Here is a 5,363-nt window from a genome sequence, read left to right as displayed (position 1 = left end):
AATCGACTTTCGTAAACGAATATTCGGCAATTCAGCTCTTGTTTCCGAGCATTTTTCGTTTCAAAGTTATAAATGATGTAATTGATCAAGAAGAAGATATTGTGCTAAAACATTGAAGGGCCAGACAGTGGACTAGGCTGACAGTTGTCGAAACACAGCAAATTAATGAGCAAAATGATATGTTTTTACTCTTTCAGTAAAAAGTAGTCTTAACTGTGAACCAGATGTTTCTCAATGAAATGCACATAGGGCTCTACAATCTAAGAAATGTAAAATTTTCATCAGGAAATCCGTCATTGTTAAGCGTAAATTGCCCACTTTTATTATCAAATGATACCCTACGATCTCTGCTTCAAGACTGAACCACATGAGAAGCCAAAATCTTTTAAATTTATACCAAGACTTTCCTCGAATTGTTTTCTTTGTCAGAAAAAAAAGGGGAGGTTGTAATAATGACAGAAGATATTTGTTAATGCATCATATTTTTTTCAAAACAGCTGTTGGACTCACAGTTTTCTTAAATACAACCCAACTTTTAATAATTTTTCGGTTTGAGTTAAACTCATAGCCGTTACTTAATTGAGTCACATTTGAGGGTGCAAACATTTATCACCCTTTTAACATTTTTACAGACACTTTGTCCCTTACTGGTTTTCAAGACGGATGGACTAATCAGACATTGACCACAAAAATAGAATAATTTTTACGTCATCTTCTAATGTGTTTTATTTCTCAAAACAAAACTACAGCAAAGTCCTATTTTAAGAATATCGCTATTGCACCAGTGCCAATAAGATGTAAACCTTTTTCACCAGTAACGACAGTATTTCAAAAACAATGATTTTAAAATTATGAATTGGTGGGTATTAAGCGTAAATCATACCTAGTTTTACTATCTTTTAGTATTGTTTACTTTTCTTTATGCTTCTTCCCAGCTCGGTGTTTTCGTCCTTAACTTGTTCGGAAATTTTTTTTTTTATCTCCGTGTCGTTTATACTGTTATTTACAGGTTACTCTGCATCAATTGAAGCTTTTGTTTTCATCTCTTGTTTTCCAGCATTTATCGTTTCAAAGTTCTGTTTGATGTAACTTATCAAGAAGAACCGTAATCCTCCGAGACATTAACGGACCACACAGTGGACTGGGTGGACTGTTGTAGAAACACAACAAAATTGAGGAGGAATATAATATGTTTTAACTCTTTTATTAAATTATACAGTGGAAAACTCATAGTTTTAGGAACCATATGCTTTTTTAAGACTGTAATACAAATCAGCTTCAACTCACAGAGGCAGAATCCAATATTGAGAATATTAAAATCACAAAATAGAGCAAATAAGATGCGTATTAGTGAAAACTAGTCTCCTAACAAAAAACATTTCAAACATTGATAATTTCAATATCATCAAACGCTCAGTGCTACGCAAAACTCGCCCACTTTTACTATCATATGACTGACGTCACGACAAAAATTCTTATTAATTTTTACACGTTATGAACTATTGCCTTTGTGATCTCGTTTTTAATCGACCAACTAAAACCTTATGATCCCTAGATTTGGAACTAGCTGAAAAACCCCAAACTTTGTAGCCTTCCACTAAGAGGAAAATAGAGGAGGTTTCAGGTTTTCATCTGATAAACCCAGTTTTATATTATAATTTTCTCCTTAATTAAAAAAAAGCCCAACTATACATCGAAAAGTTGTTTGCTAAATATGTTGGCAGAAATTAAGAGCTGTCACGAAGCCAATGATTAATAAAACTTGAACTATGTCACATTTCCTGAAAGCGTTCGCCTTTAACAGTTTCCGTGACAACAATCCAGTAAATAAGAAGCCACGAGAAGTTTCCATGGAACAAAAAAGGCTTGGAAACGTTATGTCCTTGTCATCAACACTAGCAAATGAAAATTTTCCCAAAGGAAAGGGAAGACGTGTTTGAAATTATTCCCTTATTCAACGGGTAATGACAAATATTTGGAATTTCGATAATTTCAAAGTTATCAATCGATCCTTCATTGTTAAAGCGTAAATCGCCCACTTTTACTATCAAATGATACCTTACGATGTCTACTTTGGGACTGAACCAGCCGAGAAACCAAAATCTTGCATTTTACCATGAAATTTACACCAGGACTTTTCTCGGATTGTGTTCTTTCTCAGACAAAAAAAGGGGAAGTAGTATAATGAGAGTCCATAGTTGTTAATGCATCAAATTTTCTTTAGAACCAGCCGCTTGACTCACAGTTGTCATAGATACAACCCAAACTTAAAAATTTTTTTCAAGTTAGTTTTTTTAAGCTATTTATGATGATATGTATTCATCGGGTACCGTATTCCGTCAACTAACATCATACGATCTTTACCATTATGTTAGAAGCCAGCTGAGAAACCTAAACTTTGCAACCTTCTATAAGGGAAATTAAAATTAAGGTTTACAAGTATATTCTAGGTTGTCATATTGTAAACACTAACCTTCATTATCATTTTTTACTTGGAAAGTGCGTCACTTTTCATTGAAAAGTTGTTTGTCCACCACACCAGCTGAAATTAAAACGACGTGTCGCGAAGACTCTTGAAAAAAAGCATAAAGATTTCTAATTTCCTGAAATCGTTTGCCTTGACAATTTCTCCTGAAGTTAGTCCGATGAATTACACGACTTCTATACTTGTCAAGTAATTCACTGGTAGTCCAGCGAAGATCTTCTTTGACGATCATTTCCAAGAAAAGTTTCCATCAAATGAGAAATGGTTAGCATTGTCAGCTACCCTACCAAATTAAAACTGTTCAGAGGGAAGGGAATATCAAAAGTATTTAACATGACTTTTATACTTGTTCCCGAGCATTTACCGATTCAGAGCTAGAACTGATATCATTTATCAACGAGAGCTCGATATTGCTATAAAACGTTGGAGGATCAAACCGTGGACTGAAGGGCTGTTGTTGAAACAGAACTTTTGAGGAGAAAAAGGAAATGTTTTTACCCTTCTATCGAAATATCCAACAACACTAGTTCATAGTTTTACAAACCAGATATTTTTAGACTGAAATGTGTATCAGCCTTAATAATCTAAGAAAAAAATACTCTCAAGCAAAGAACGCTCTCAATATGTTCACTAAAACGGTCTTCAATCTTAGAGGTAAATGTAATATCAATACTAAGATTCTTTAAAAGGTGACTGATGTTTGTTTCATTCGAAATTTTCAAACTAAATAGCAATTAAGGTAAGAATTCACACATCACAGACAGATCCAGAAACGGATGTGCTCGGGATCTAAGGGAAGTGTTAGTTTATGCACCGACTGAGGCTTTTCTTGCTTAGGAACTGATCTGTTGTAAATCACCTACGCCTTTTGAAAAGAAACCTTTTACATTCTTGCTTTATGTCCCGTTTGAAGAAAGCGTAAGCTATGGGGTTTACTCCAGAGTTTAAAACTTGTATAGGTACTTTGAAATGAGAATCGTTACATAAATGACCGGTTACAAGCAATAAACTACAGCGGATGAATACTCCGTAGTACAGTAGAAAAACACACGTTACCAATGCCACCCATTTTACCGCTGACGCGTTCTGAGTTTTAACTTTAGCGACCCGTTGATTAAAACGCAACTGTCTGGCTAAAGTGCGATCTCTAGAGTTCTGCTTGTAAACAACATGAAACATGAACGCAAGGCAAAATATTAAAATTACGCACAAGATGACCTCGAAAAACAAACACGAATAGCCGATGACAGTCCAATAACGATCGACTAAATTGAGTCTCATCGACAATAAAGTAAGAGCGAAAATAGAAGGAATTCCCCAAGATGTAAGAACCATTTGAATGACTCGGCGGCGCTTCATAAAAGTCAAGTATTTCAAAGGTTTCACCACGGCGATAAAACGTTCCAGCACTAAACAAAACAAGTTTGATCCAGAAGCGTAAAGTATGAACAACCTTAGACATGTCACAATTAATCCTTGTGTAAAGGGTGGGGTACATTCAGTTGCAAGATAACAGAGAAAATGTGAAGGAGCAACAATCGTCCCGACACAAAAATCAGCCACTGCCAAAGACACGATGAGTGCGTTGGTTTTGGTGCGAAGCTGGCGTTTATTACAGACGAGGAAAATGACACATCCATTTACAACCATCGTGAAGATGGAAAGAAAACAGGTGAGAACCCAATACCACGTTTCCATTGAATACCTTCTTGTTGGCTGTCTTGGACTTTTCGGTTGCTTTCTTCGGTTGGGCGAAGAGAAATGTTTGGAAAGTCTTATGAAGAAAAATATAAAACCACCTGGCCCCATCTGTACCCTGCGTAAAAGTTAATTAGGTGATATATAGCCATTGTTTAGCGTCCTAGTCGAGTTTTTTTCCATACATCTTGGCGCCTGGCATGTTAACTAACCTTTGTTTGAGTGGTGAGGCGAAAAAACGCGTTGGGTGACAAAACAAAAGAGGACAACAGAAGATGTACATAATCATCTCTCACTATAAGTTCTAATAACAGTTCTTTTATTCTTTAATTTATAAAAATAAAACTGCTCAAAGTCACTGGTTGATAATAGTCTGATTGTGGTCTTTCTACCATAGCTTCGCGAAGCTAAGATACTAGCCCAGAGAGCACGGCCCTGCTTTGGGTGTCGGTTACGTCTCTCAAAGCCCTGCACAATAAATAAGAGAAGTCATAATAATTTACTGGTTTGCGATGTCGAAGTCTAGCGGAAGCGCCTTTATTCCACATTGTAGAAGTTGTTAAAGTTGATTCTGAGCAGAGAGTCAGCCAAGTGAGACTGGTAACCCCTGCGAACAAGTTTATTGACAACTAAAAAAAGATAGATTAAGAAAAAAAATAAGTATTAATATGAATGAAGCGGTTATTCAGAATGACAGTGTTTTCCATTTAAGGCGGTAACGGGTAAATTTACCGCCTAAAATCGCTCAGGATTGCTCTACTGGTGTGAACATTACTTTTACCTGTCATGCTTAAAATAAGAACACTGTTTTTGAGAGAGCACAGCGCGCCAAATGCACCTTTATGGGGCAAAACTACAGACACATTGCTGAGTACTAGATCACTAAAAGATGAGAATAATTTACAAAAGATCATTTAAAAAAAAGAAAACTTTTTTTCCAGCTCCGTAACTGACGATACTGAACAGCACACGGCTATATAACAGACCCCCTGTTATACCTAACACCTTCGATTCTCCATTGCAAAAGTACTATGAAGGTAGACACACTTACAAAAAAAATTCATTTTCTGAAACATCTCACCTGTGAAGAGAAAGGTAGAGTATTCTTTGAACACTTTATGAGTATTGTGATATATTATGATCTTATGATGTCATAAGCGGGATGAGTCAAGTGCCCTCT

General features: G+C 36.0%; 1 long non-coding RNA gene across 2 annotated transcripts in view; it reads left to right on the top strand.

Moving 5' to 3' along the window:
• Positions 1 to 1,777, top strand: part of LOC148730930 (uncharacterized) — a 4,883-nt gene extending 3,106 nt beyond the window's left edge. For both annotated transcript variants that reach the window (XR_016002083.1, XR_016002082.1), the window contains one exon: positions 1,058 to 1,777. This is a non-coding gene — a long non-coding RNA (uncharacterized LOC148730930). The remainder of the gene's footprint in view (positions 1 to 1,057) is intronic.
• The last annotated feature ends 3,586 nt before the right edge of the window (positions 1,778 to 5,363 follow it).

Source organism: Stylophora pistillata, chromosome 5 (assembly GCF_964205215.1).
Source record: "Stylophora pistillata chromosome 5, jaStyPist1.2, whole genome shotgun sequence".
Classification (NCBI taxonomy): domain Eukaryota; kingdom Metazoa; phylum Cnidaria; class Anthozoa; order Scleractinia; family Pocilloporidae; genus Stylophora; species Stylophora pistillata.
Note: the sequence above shows the minus strand (reverse complement) of the source record. Positions and strands in the feature narration are given on the sequence as shown.